The sequence below is a fragment of the Tursiops truncatus genome, chromosome 4, assembly GCF_011762595.2.
Source record: "Tursiops truncatus isolate mTurTru1 chromosome 4, mTurTru1.mat.Y, whole genome shotgun sequence".
Taxonomy (NCBI): Eukaryota; Metazoa; Chordata; class Mammalia; order Artiodactyla; family Delphinidae; genus Tursiops; species Tursiops truncatus.
The window spans coordinates 3,377,921-3,391,737 of NC_047037.1; the positions used below are offsets into that span (position 1 = coordinate 3,377,921).

A 13,817-nucleotide genomic window follows, 5' to 3' on the forward strand; every position below is an offset into this window, starting at 1 on the left:
AACTTTATGCCCGCAAATTAGATAACTTAGATGAAATGGATCAATTCCTTAAAAGACGCGACTTGCCAAAACTCACACAAGAAGAAATAGACAACCTCAATAGGCCTAAATCTACTAAAGAAATTGAATCAACAATTCTGTTTGCTTCCAAAACAGAAAGCATCAGGTTCAGTTGGGTTCTCTGATGATTTCCACCAAACATATAAGGAAGAGAAATTATACCAATTCTCTACAATTTCTTCCAGAAGATTAAAGTAGAGGGAATACTTTCTAACTCATTCTAGGTGGCCAGTATTACCATAATACTAAAAACAGACAAAGACATTACAAGAAAAGAAGACTACAGACCAATATCTCTTACGAACATAGATGTAAAAATCCTCAGCAAGACATTAATGAATCACGTCCAACAATGTATAGAAAGAATTACACACCATGACCAAGTGGAATTTACCCCAGGTGTGCAAAGCTGGTTCAATAATAGAAAATCAATGTATCCATCACATCAATAGGCTAAAGAAGAAAAACCACATGATATTATCAATAGATACAGAAAAAACATTTGACAAAATTCAACACTCATTCATGATAAAACTCTCAATAAACTAGGAACAGAAGTTGATAAAGAATTGATAAAGAATTCTTTATCAACTTGATAAAGAATACGAACAAAAAACTATAAGTGAGAAACTATAAGTTTTCCTGCTAACATCAAGAAAAAGGCGAGGATACTTGCTCTCATCACTCCTTTTCAGTACTGTATTCCTTAAAACAATACTGAAAAGTATTATATATAGTTGATTTTTCTTCCTCATCTTCCGTAGAGTAGAGGATGACGCTGTCTGAAGCCATGGGTCTGTCTATAACATCAGGTATCCAGAGGATGGAATTGATGAGTTTTATCACATGCACACCCTCGTTCTACATGCCCATTTCTGATTACATGTCTTTGTTCTTAGCATCTTAGAGGCCTTTCCTTTTATCATCTTACACGACTCCTCCTCAAAGGGCTGGGGTAGACCTCCTCCTTCACTTCCTCTCCCTTCCCTAAGCCACACCCGCACTGCAGCACCAAGGGGTCTGCTGGGTCTTTCAAACACTTCTCAGCTCTGTGTTCTCACACAAGCAACCTTCTAAAAATAGAGTGGCCGTAGCTGTGCTCCCCAGAAGCCAGGGAGGTTTTCCAAATGCTGAAGGATCACCTCCGACTTTGACCAAATGTGGCAGATTGAACACACACATGAACTCTGCCCTCTCCCACACCCTACTAAACGACAGTATATTAAAAACAATGATACAACCCACAAGCCCAAAGAGATCAACAGGGGAGTTGGCAGCAGACAAGCCATGGCAATAAAATTTTGGAAAAGTGAAAGCAGATGGAAAAATGATAACTGACTTCACAGAACAGGGAAACTGAAACCTACTTTTTACAAAGTAGGGACATATTTGCTTGGTAGAACTCTAGAAAGCCTCAGGATTTGGAGGACCAAGTACCTCTAAACACCGGGGTGTAGGGTGGAGGTACACCCAGGGTTGATTGAAAGTTTAATTGATGACTAGTTAGATACCCAGATTCCTCTCTCTAACCAGTCAGCCAACTACCCTCCCTGTATTAGTCAGCCAGCTACCCTTCCTGTATTAGTAATCTATTGCTGCATAATAAGTTACCAGGCGATGTAGTGGCCTAAAACAAAAATAAACATTCATTACCTCACAGTTCCTGTAGGTCAGGGATTCTGGAAGGGCTTAGCTGTGTGTTCTGACTGAAGGTTTCTCACGAGGTCAGGACGCTGGCTGGAGCAGGAGTCACCACCTCCAAGATGGTGATCCCTTCCTTCCCTGGCACTTTGGTGTTTGTTGGCCAGAGCCCTTGTTTCCTCACCACACAGACTTGCCCACAGGGCCCCATGAGTTTCCTCACAGCATGGTGGCCGGCTTCACCCAGAGCAAGGGGTACCAGACAGCAAGCTGGAAGCCGCCATGTCTCTTATGATCTAGCCCTGGATGGAAGTCATACTCCATCATTTCTGCAATATCATGTTGGTGACCCAGGCTGCTTGAGTCACTGTAGGAGCCACCTACATAGGAAGTGCAGATAGCAGGGGGTGCGAATCAGTGGGTACCATTTTGAAGGCTGGCTTCTAAGCCCCCCTCACCTCCTTCCTGTCTCTCTTCAATGTGAAAACAGAGACAAAGACCACCAGACATTCGAGAAAAATAAATAAGAGACCAAACAAAGAGAAACAAAGGAATTCAGAGAAAACAAAATATGCAGGAAGCAGAATGAAACTTTAAAAAAAAGAAAAAAAAAGGAACTAAACCTTCAGAGGTAGAAGCTATCACAACCACAAAACAAGACCAGAATGTAATAATAATAATGATGAAAATCACAACAAATACCACACAACTGTCTCCCCCAACAGTCATGTAGTCCACACACTGTAACAGGCCTCCTTTTATTTTTTAAATACACTTATTTATTTTATTTATTTATTTTTGGGTCTTCATCTCTGTGTGCGGGCTTTCTCTAGTTGTGGTGAGCAGGGGCTACTCTTTGTTGTGGTGCGCAGGCTTCTCATTGTGGTGGCTTGTTGCGGAGCACGGGCTCTAGGTGCACAGGCTTCAGTAGTTGTGGCTCGTGGGCTCAGTAGTTGTGGCTCATGGCCTCTAGAGCACAAGCTCAGTAGTTGTGGTGTGTGGGCCTCAGTAGTTGTGGCACGTGGGCTCAGTAGTTGTGGCTCGCGGGCTCTAGAGCACAGGCTTCAGTAGTTGTGGTGCACAGGCTTAGTTGCTCCACGGCATGTGGGATCTTCCAGGATCCCAGGACCAGGGCTCGAACCCGTGTCCCCTGCCTTGGCAGGTGGATTCTTAACCACTGTGCCCCCAGGGAAGCCCCAGGCCTTCTTTTTTTTAAATATTTATTTATTTATTTATTTTTGGCTGTGCTGGGTCTTCGTTTCTGTGTGAGGGTTTTTTCTAGTTGCGGCAAGCGGGGGCCACTCTGCATCGCGGTGCGCGGGCCTCTCACTATCGCGGCCTCTCTTGTTGTGGAGCACAGGCTCCAGACGCGCCGGCTCAGTAGTTGTGGCTCACGGGCCTAGTTGCTCTGCGGCATGTGGGATCTTCCCAGACCAGGACCCGAACCCGTGTCCCCTGCATTGGCAGGCAGATTCTCAAGCACTACGCCACCAGGGAAGCCCCCCAGGCCTTCTCTTAATCGGACTGTACCTGTATTAGGTCATTTAATCCTCAAACCCACCATCCAGAAGTAGAGCTGAGCCCACAGCTGGAGCTCTAAGAAGGGCTTCAGCCCTTGTAAGCAGACCCCTTTCTAGAGAAGGAAGGAGCTCTGATTTCAGAAGCAGATCAAGCCGACAGCAGCTCAGCCTTGCCTTTGCAGCAGGGAGGGTAAGGCTCACAGTAGGGGTGAGTCTGTGGCGGGGAGGCTGCAGGGCCGAGGGGCAGAGACACGGGCACAGAACAGGGCCCAGCACACTGCTGCACCCACACCGCACAGTCCTCCGTGTAGCCTGTTGGCCATAGCCTTCATGGAAACTCTGAGGCAGGATCAGAAGTTTAGGGGTCAGAGGTGGACACTGGCAGTCATGGCTACCCCATGGCCTCCCCCAATGACCCCTGTTTTGTTTTTCTTTTGATTTTTATTTTATATTGGAGTAGAGTTGATTAACAATGTTGTGTTCGTTTCTGCTGTACAGCAAAGCGAATCAGCTATACATACACCTATATCCACTCTTTTTCAAATTCTTTCCCCATTTAGCTCATTACAGAATATTGAGCAGAGTTCCCTGTGCTGTACAGTAGGTCCTTGTTGATTATCTAATTTATATAGAAATAAATATATATGTGTTTCTATTGTGTATATGTTAATCCCAAGCTCCCAATCTATCCCTCCCCCCAACCTTTCCCTTTCGGTAAACATAAGTTTGTTTTCTAAGACTGTGAGTCTGTTTCTGTTTTGTATCTTTTTTTTGTATACCATATATAAGTGATATCCTATGCTATTTGTCTTTGTCTGGTTTAGTTCACTCAGTAGGATAATCTCCATGTCCATCCACGTTGCTGCAAATGGCATTATTTCATTCTATTTTAATGGCTAGTGGTGCGATCGGTTAGCACGTGGCACTTATATTACTCCTGCTCTTGACCATAATGATACGGTGACCCTTTAGTGGTCACTTAGTCAAGTCACTCTAAACCTTTGCCAAAGCCCTACTTCAGGGGTAAGTAACCAGTGGTTCAGAGAGACTTTTCCAAGGTCTCACGGCTGCACAGTGACAAAGTGGGGTCAGAGCCTAGGCTTGCCTAGCTGTTCACTGCGCCTCTTCTCATAGGGGAGAGCGTTTGGGCACCTCTTCCCCCTTCCCTGGATCCACGCCACTGACATTTCCGCGTCCTGAGGGCGTGTCTGGCCATGTGACCTGCTGGCTGAGGGAACGTTAGCTTGTGTGATGCGACCCAAGGCTTGAAATTCTTGTGCATTTGCCTTTGCTCTTTGGCTCCTGTGCTGTCACTGACGAGGACCTACCTGGGCTCACGGGTCTCAAGAAGAGGACGAAAGATCTGGAGCAGAGATGCCCCAGCCGAGCCAGCCTAGATCGGCCAACTCCTGCTGACCCACAAATCCCCAAGAAGAAAGAATTCCTATTTTAAACCACTGAATTCTGAGGTCATTGGTTGAGCAGCATTTCGGTGGCATCAGCTAAATGATCTACCAGGCCTTAGAGACGCCTGCTGCTGAGATACCTAACAGATGCCTGATAATTAGGAGTCGCAGAGAGGGTCAGGGACTGCCTGGCTAGGGTAGCCAGAGGTAGCAAAGAAAAGCACAGGACCCAGATCCTTTTAAATTTCAGATAAACATCAAGTCATTTTTACTATAGGTATGTCCCAGGCGATATTTGGGAAAGACTTATACAAAAAATTATTCGATGTTCATTTAAATGACGCATTTAACTGGGCCTCGTGTATTTTATCTGGCAACCCTATTCTGGCGGATTTGCGAGAGTCACACTACACAGAAGGCACCTGTGTGTAAAAGTGGGCCCGAGCTAAAGATTAAGAGAGATGGACACCAGACGCCAACTCCTGGCCCCTGCCATCAGGCAATAAGAATATTCATAGGGCGGGTACTAAGTCTCTGAGGTTAGCCTTACCTGGAGGCACTGAGTCAGAGAAAAAGGTGTCTGAAATGTTAAGAAAGGGCAGCTTGCTAGTAGTTGGGGGGAGTCTCTTTCAGCTTGATTATTCAACCCCTCTACAATTGGGAGTGCACGGGGAGGGAGGCCTGGCTTCCCTAGTTTCAGAGCCTGTTGGTAACACAGAAAGCATCCCTCCCAGCAATCAGAAACCTGCATCCCTTTTGCTGGACCTGGGAAATGCTTCCCGGATTACTGCACCATCTGTCTCCGAGGTCCCTGCAAGGAGAGGCACTGTGGGTGTAGGAGAGAAGGCTGCAGCCCAGGCCCAGGAAGGAATTGCCTAAGGACTGTTTGTCAAGAGGTCAGGCCAGCCAGCAAGTGGCCAGTGAAGCCAGGGGGCCAGGTGAATCAGAGAGAAGAAAGGGACCCCTGCAGTGGTCACAGGGCAGAGCAGCAGCCGCTGGGGAACTCCATCCATCCTCCACTGTAGCAGATTTGGACAAGCCACTGTTTTCAGTTTTGCACAGTCTGTGAATAATCGTCAACTCAGTCCAGGAAGAAATTCCATGCTGTCAGCCAGCAGCACAGATTGTTGCAGGAAAAATGACACAACTCCATCCTCTGGGCAAACCTGCAAATTATTACAAATTTCCCCATCTCTCCTCCACTCACACAGCTGGCTGGAAAAGCTGTCAGTTTTTCCATGGAGATGGGAGGCTTTTCCTCCATGTGGTTTCTCATGATCAAACACATCCCTAGGGTGCTCTGTTGACTTTCATTCCTGGCACCCTTTTCTCCTGACATTGGGACGGAACTGGCCCAGACCCTGCTTCTGAGTACCCCGCAGGACTCAGACACCAAGGTCACCTATGCCTGGCCTCGGGGAGCAAAGATGGATCCCTGCGAAGGGAACACTGGCCAGCAAAGATTCTGCATCTCCAGATGAATGACATCACGCAGACAATGTCCGTCCCATGATCAGGGCAGAACAGTTCCGACATGAACAAGTGCCCGCTCATCTGAGGACCAGGGCTGACCTAACCTCTGAAACCTGCCCTGATCACAGTCAGCACCAGGGTCCTGCTTCCTCCAGACTCACGCTCCTGCTTCCTCCAGACCCACGCTCCTGCTTCCTCCAGACTCACGCTCCTGCTTCCTCCAGACTCACATTCCTGCTTCCATGTGGCTTGTAGATTTCACAGCTGCTCTCCCACTTGGATTCAACTTAGTGAATAATTATCGTACCCTTATGGGGCTCAGCACACTGTACTAGGCTCCAGGCAATCCAACAACTAAAATGCACAAGGTCGAGCTCCAGGAAGTTTGCTGTTTAGAAGGAAAGGAGATCTATAATGTGAGAGGAGACCCAAAGACCCTGCATGGTAGCAGTGGCCACTGAGGGAGGGGACGTTGAGAGATGCTTCCTGGCAGGGAAAGCCTGGAGGGGGTTCTCGTTGAGCTGGGCTTCAGTAATGGCTTCTGGAAGGTCAGGAGAGTCTAGGCACCAAGACAAGCAAAGGTGAGGAGGGAAGGTGACCTTAAAGCACGGGGTTTGCAGGGAGAGGAGTGACAAGTCAGGTTTTAGTACGAGACAAGGAATCAGAGCCTCAGAAGCACTTCCTCAGAGGAATATCCAGACATTGGTTTGTGTCCCCAGCTGGACCCCAGGTGCTGGTGGGATCTCCATCCGACAGTGCACAGCCCAACGCCCGCCCCTTCCCCTCGTGTTAAAAGTCTGGATTCTAAAATATTAATCGTTTACCCTGATAGGTTAAAGGATGACTCTTATGTGTACCAATGTTAGGTTGCCATCATGATTCTTTAGGCTGTTTCTTTAGAAGACCTCAAGTAGCTCTGAGCTCCAGCTGTCTCTGTTGATAAAAAGAAAGTAAATTCTCCCTGTTGGAAAAACTTTTGGAGCAGCAGGAAACCAACCTGTCAACTGAAATTGATTTAGTCACTCAACTGGAATGACCCGACCCACTTAACACATCCCCTGAGAGGGAGCTGTTTACTTCATTGAACCCATAGGATCAGGATGATCATCACACGATAACGTAACATCTTCGTTACATGGGGAAGTCAGGGTAGAGATGACCATTGCTGCTTGATAAATGGAGAAAATGAAGTACGAATTTCACAGTCCCCCAGAGAGATATTCACTTCTAGCCCGATAATGTGTTCACCAGATCATCCTAGCGTAGTTTCCTTAGGTATAGGATGAGTTCCAGGCTTCCTTTGCATTTCTGTGTGTATGTTTCTCCTGACCAGAAAGCCAAATGCTAGGGCTTCCTTATCATCACAGAGAGAGCGAGAAACCCAGTTTTGCAAAATTCCCCCCGCTCCTTCCTAAATATCTGGTAGCCTCTGTTTTCTTCCCCTCACGACACTTCCTTACAACTTCTTTTGCTCGTATTTAGAATACAGCCGACCCCTGAACAATGCAGGGGTTAGGGGCGCTGACCCACACACAGTTGAAATTCCACATATAGCTTTCCCGTTGGCCGGGGTATTCGGGTATTCGCGGTTCTGTATCCGCGAATGGAACCCACCGCGGACCGTATTTAGTGAAAAAACCCCGCCCATCAGTGGACCTGCGCAGTTCAAATCGTTTTTCGAGGGTCAACGGTTGTTCTTTGTGTTTTTCTGTGTCACAGCTTGCAGGCCGCAGGAGAGCTCAGAGCCCGACTCGCGAAGTTTGACTCTGACACGCTGGCTCCAGGCATTCGGTCCGTGAGGAAGTGACATGTGATACCGTGTCAGCTTCCAAAACTTCCACCTGGCCTTGATCGCCTGGGGTCTCCAGACACTTGTGTGTGTTGATCTCGGATGCAGAACTGCTGCCGGCCTCGGAGGCATCTCGGGGGCTATGGAGACAGGAACATTCCCATCGATGAGGATGCCAGGAAGCAGGCGGTGGTGGGCTTAGGGTTCAAGCTTCGGGGACTGATGCAGTTCTGATGCAGGATTCCAGGCCTGTCTTTATCAAGCCTCTGCCCGGCCTCGTTCTCACCCAGGCACTTAGTGATTCACTGGCTTATTCTGCAAATACTCACCAAGGGGCTGCTGTGTTGCAGGCACTGTTTAGGCCCGGGAGACAGAGGTGGGGAAGCAGAGTCCCTGCCCTCACAGAGCTTCCCAGGACCTGGGACTCTGCAGCGAAAACTGGGCAAATCCTGGGCAAACGGGGACCAGTTGGTCACGCCACGTGGGGGACAAGCCATCAGCGAGCACACAAATAAATATGGTAAGTTCAGACAGTGATACAGGCCAAGGAATAAGGCGGGTGATGTGCTACCAGTGGAGGGTAGGAGGAAGCTTCTGTTGACATCTGGGCACGGCGGGGAGGAATGTCGCAGGCCGAGGGAGCCAGGACACAGCCGGCAAGGCAGAAGTCAGGAGAGAAAGGCTTGAGGCTGGAGTGGATGGAGAGGAAGCAGGTGGCATCAGGGAGGCATGGAAGGAGCTGGGATTCTGCGACAACACGAATCCGGCCAATCAGCAGTTACCGAGGCCGGGGCCGCCTTCCCGGGCTTTACTTGTGTTGACTCGCTTCATCCTCACAACAAAGGTAGGCTCGTGTCATTATCCTGCCCACGTGATGGAGGAAGAAACCCAGGTACAGGAGGCGTGAGGACGTAGCCCAGGCTGACGCTAAAGAGGCCGCCCCCCACCCCACTACCACCTGGCGTTTGGACCAAACCACCCCTGGCGCCTCCCTGTGTGACCTGCCCAGTCCAGACCCGTCGCACCCCAGGGCCTCCCGGCTGTGTTAAAAGTCACAGATTGTCTGTGAGCTGCGCCTCTGTAATATTTTCACAATGGGTTTCAAATGAAGAAAGCAAGGAGGCGAAACGATGATGGCATATCGCCTTTTTAACTTCCACCCTGCTTCTTTATAACCACCCTCAATGTGTTATTTTTGCCCCTCCTTGAATGTAGAAAACAACATAGCCATCCAAGTGCAGAGACTGTCATACCGGCAACAAAATTACTTTATCAGCTGTGGTTAACAATAGGGTTTTCTTTCCTCTACCATTTCTGATAAAATGTTTGCACAGCATTATATGGGGAAACACAGAGCTACCGCAACAATACACGAACAAGGATAATTTGTGTGTTGGCATTTCCACGATAGAATGTCAAGTATTTCATACCCCAGTGATACTGAGCCTTTCTAAGCCGACTGCTTTGAAAAAAAAAATGCTTCATGTTCATTTCATTATTAATCTTAAGCTGTACATATACATTACAGACACTCTTTTTGTATGGTATGTTTCTCAAACAATATTTGAAAGTCTGAATAAAAATAAATAGGCGTTTAGAATGATTGCATTGAAATACGCATTGAAAATGCTACTGTGTCAGGCAAACTAACGCAGTTGCTACTGATGGAGAACCTTTTTTTCTAAGACCACCCTGCCCTTATTTCATGTAATGCCCCATCCTTTTCAGGATTCCCTGCAATGATCACTTTGAAAGGGACTTTGTCGCTTTTGCAGGACATGATGATTAATCAATGTGGACTCATTTCTCTCATTATTCTTACAGTTCTGCTTCAGACAGACACTTTCCAGGTGGTAGATAAGGATAATCAGATCCCAAATTTAACGAGAAATCATCACATCTTAAGATTACTTACAAATCATGTATTGTAAAATGAGTTGAAAAGTAATCTGTATGCATCATTTGAATTTTAGGGATTCCTTTATTCTTAAGAAATCGCTTTTATATTAAACCATAGTAGACAGTTGAGACAGAAAAGTATCAAAAGGAAAAAAAAAAGGTAGGAGAGACCTGTAGGTAACTCTGGTTTTGCATTTCAAAAAGAACCCTCAAAAGCAGAAGGGACCAGCCCTCAAGTCCCCCTGTGGTGTGTAGGATCCTGGTGAAGACCTTGTATGGTCCGTGCAGATGTTTGATCTCAGGTTCACATCTGGTCCACAAGGGACGTGATGGAGGTTCATGCAGCCTCCAGAAGGAGAGAGTTTTGGAGACTGAGGTGACGTATCTTTGGACTTGCCAACAAGATCAGGCAGTTTCGAGCATGAATACAGACTAAACGAATGTTTTAGTTTTTTCATGTCAAAGACAAGAAGAGGGCTTCCCTGGTGGCGCAGTGGTTGAGAGTCCGCCTGCCGATGCAGGGGACACGGGTTCGTGCCCCGGTCCAGGAAGATCCCACATGCCGCAGAGCGGCTGGGCCCGTGAGCCATGGCCGCTGAGCCTGCGCGTCCGGAGCCTGTGCTCCGCAACGGGAGAGGCCACAGCGGTGAGAGGCCCGCGTACCGCAAAAAAAAAAAAAAAAAAAAAAAAAGACAAAAAGAAATCACCTTCAGTATCTCAGAGCAATCGGTAAAAATGTCACAAATACCTGCCATCTGACAACTGGATACTTGGTACCCAGGTCATGGGAATGAGGAATGTGGGCAGTGGGTGTGATTGATTGAAAAATAGTCTCCCGGGACTTCCCTGGCGGCGCAGTGGTTAAGAATCCGCCTGTCAGTGCAAGGGACACGGGTTCGAGCCCTGGTCCGGGAAGATCCCACATGCCGCGGAGCAACTAAGCCCGAGTGCCGCAGCTACTGACCCTGAGCTCTAGAGCCCGTGTGCCACAACTACTGAGCCCGTGTGCCACAGCTACTGAAGCCCGCGCGCCTAGAGCCCGTGCTCCGCAACAAGAGAAGCCACCACAATGAGAAGCCTGCGCACCACACGAAGAGTAGCACCCGCTCTCCGTAACTAGAGAAAGCCCACGCGCAGCAACGAAGACCCAACACAGCCAAAAATAATAAATTTATTTAAAAAACGGTCTCCCAAAGATATGTCCAAGTACCAATCCCCAGAACCTGTAAATATTACCTTATGTGGCAAAAAAGTTTATATTACCTTATATAGTTTTCCTTCGGTATCTATGGGGCACTGGTTGCAGGATACTCCCTGCCCCTAACGTGGATACCAAAATCCGCAGATGCTCACGTCCCTTATATAAAATGTCGTAGTACAGTCTGTCCTCCATGTCTTCGGGTTCTGAATCTCCCCGCGGATGCAGAACCCACGGGTACGGAGGGCTGACTATATGGCCAAAGAGGTGATTAAGTGAAGAAACTTGAGTCTCTTGCTCTGAATTATCCAGGTGGGTGCAAAATGAAATCATATGTCTTTATAACAGAGGGGGGAAAACAAAGGAGTTCTGACCCAGACCCACACAGAGATGAAGCGATATGAAGATAGAGGCAGACATTGGAGTGATGCAGGCACAAGTGGAGAAACACCTGCGCCACAGAGCCTCTGTAGGAGGTGCAGCCCTGCTGACACCTTGATTTCAGACGTCTGGCCTCTAGAACTGTGAGAGAATAAACTTCTGTTGTTTTAAACCACAAAGTTTGAGATCACTTTTTACAGCAGCTGCAGGAAATTAATACAATGGGTACTAAGTATGGGGAGAGATAAGAAGGAGAGGAGATTATTATTTTTTAGCTGTATATTCATGGAAGCTGGGTCCTTCCAACAGAGCAGGACCCTATGGTCCTTCCCCCTCCCCATGTGCTCAGCCTGCCTTTTGTGTGTAGAAAAACTTTAGCCAAAGAATACGTTTAACCAGAGAAGTGAGCAAATGCAGAAACAAAGGAAAATAGTCCAACAAGACTAAATAATAATAGTTTCGTGATTGAGCATAGTTAAGGACCTCTAGTTCCTCCTCAAGGGCTGTAGGTAACGTTCTGAGCCCTATCGTGTGAGCTGTCCTGTAGATACTAAAACCTCCACCAGGTGGAAGAAGTTAACTACATCATGACCAGGCTGTAGCCATGACATAAGCTGCCGCAATTCCGAGAACTGGCCTCAAAGAAATGGGAAGCAACCGACCCTGGAACTAAAGACTAACTGTACTTAAAACAATCAAGATGACACTGATCAGACCACCGATGACCAATTTGAAGTTGACCATCAGAGCTGCCTGTGCTGTTTCTGCACGTAGCCTGCTCCCTCCGTCTACAGAAGCTCTTGCCCCCTGATTGTCAGTGGGGGGAGTTGGCCTTTGGACAGGAGTCTGCCCTCCCGCCCAGGTTACTGGCCTCCAAAATAAAGCAAACTTTCCTTTCCACCAACCTTGCCTCTTCATTGGCTTTTGAGCGGCGAGCGGCCGGACCCCACTTTTGGTTACGCTTCCATTAAGTCACTGTGCAAAACCAGCAACAGCCTCCCGTGTCAGGCAGCATCGTAATATGGCCACGCTCTCCACCCTCCAGGGTCTCTCCTGGGTTTATGTCACTTTACATGGTCCAGGGATTTTGTAGATGTAATTAAGGTTACTAATGAGTTGATTTTAAGATAGAGAGGTTATCCCTGCGGCCCTAACCTAATCACACCAGCTTCTTTAAATGCAGAGAGCCTTCTCCAACGGGTAGCAGAAGGGGATGTCATTGAGACACACTGTGCTGGCTTGGAAGAAAGCAAAGCTCCATGCTGTGAACTGCTGATGGAGAGCGGTGGGGAAAATGGGGACCGTAGTCCTGCAGCCATAAGAGAATGGGTTCTGCCACCTACTAGAGAGCTCAGAAGAGGACCACGGGGTCCAGAGGAGAACCACAGCCTCAGCCAGTACCTTGATTTGACGCCGTGATACCCTGAGCAAAACCCAGCCACATGGTGCCCCACTTCTGGCCTACAGACCTGTAAGCTAATGAGTGGGCATTGTTTTAAGCTGCTAGGTCTGTGGTGCATTGTTACGCAGCAGTAGATAGCGGATACACATCTCCAGTTAGTGAACTAACGTGGAGTGGGCAGAGAGGTTGCAGGTAGGACAGAGTTCTCTCCCATATCACACCTCTACTCGTTCCCACCTCCCCCCATCACCCATCACACTCACGCCCACGATACGCCTGGGTTGCAAAGGATCTGCCGAAACCCAGGACACATTTTCTATGATCCGATCTCTCCAAGTGAATCCTGAAGAAGCTCTCAGTCCAGCAGAGGCTCTTTGCAGGCAGGTGCTAAAATCATATGATATGGAGAACATACTTGACTGTTCCCAAGTGGGTCCCTATCATTGTGCAACACACGTGCACACACACACACACACACACACATACACACACAATGGTACAGCTAAGTGCTAAAACGTATTATGCCCATTTTCAAGAGGGAAAAACTACAGGCATTCACCACTTTAACCAAGAGGAAGAAAACTGCTCTGGACTCAAACTCAGAGAATAAACCTCATCGCTCTGCATTCACCCCACCCCTTCCGGGGGTTCACCTCCCTGCTCTAGGGCTCTTCCACACACTTTTCTTCTGCCTGCACTTCCACTCTTCAAATGGTTGACTCCATCTTTAAGGTTTCAGCTTAAATATAATCTCCCCAAAGGCTCTTTTCCCTGACCACCCAATCTACAATTGGTCTCCCGTGTCAGTCTCTCCAAGTTTCTGTTCCTTTTGGTCATGACACTTTATCACATTTGGTAATTATATATCAACTTCTGTGTCAGCTTGCTTGACCACAAGAGTAGAGCTTTATATATTATTCAGTAGTCTTTTTTTTTTTTTTTTTTTTTAACATCTTTATTGGGGTATAATTGCTTTACAATGGTGTGTTAGTTTCTGCTTTATAACAAAGTGAATCAGTCATACATAAACATATGTTCCCATATGTCT

General features: G+C 47.6%; 1 long non-coding RNA gene across 4 annotated transcripts in view; it reads left to right on the forward strand.

The window, feature by feature from the left end:
- Window positions 1-12,272, forward strand: part of LOC109552303 (uncharacterized) — a 55,295-nt gene extending 43,023 nt beyond the window's left edge. For all 4 annotated transcript variants that reach the window (XR_012331273.1, XR_012331275.1, XR_002179098.3 and 1 more), the window contains one exon: window positions 7,820-12,272. This is a non-coding gene — a long non-coding RNA (uncharacterized lncRNA). The remainder of the gene's footprint in view (window positions 1-7,819) is intronic.
- Window positions 12,273-13,817: the final 1,545 nt, after the last annotated feature.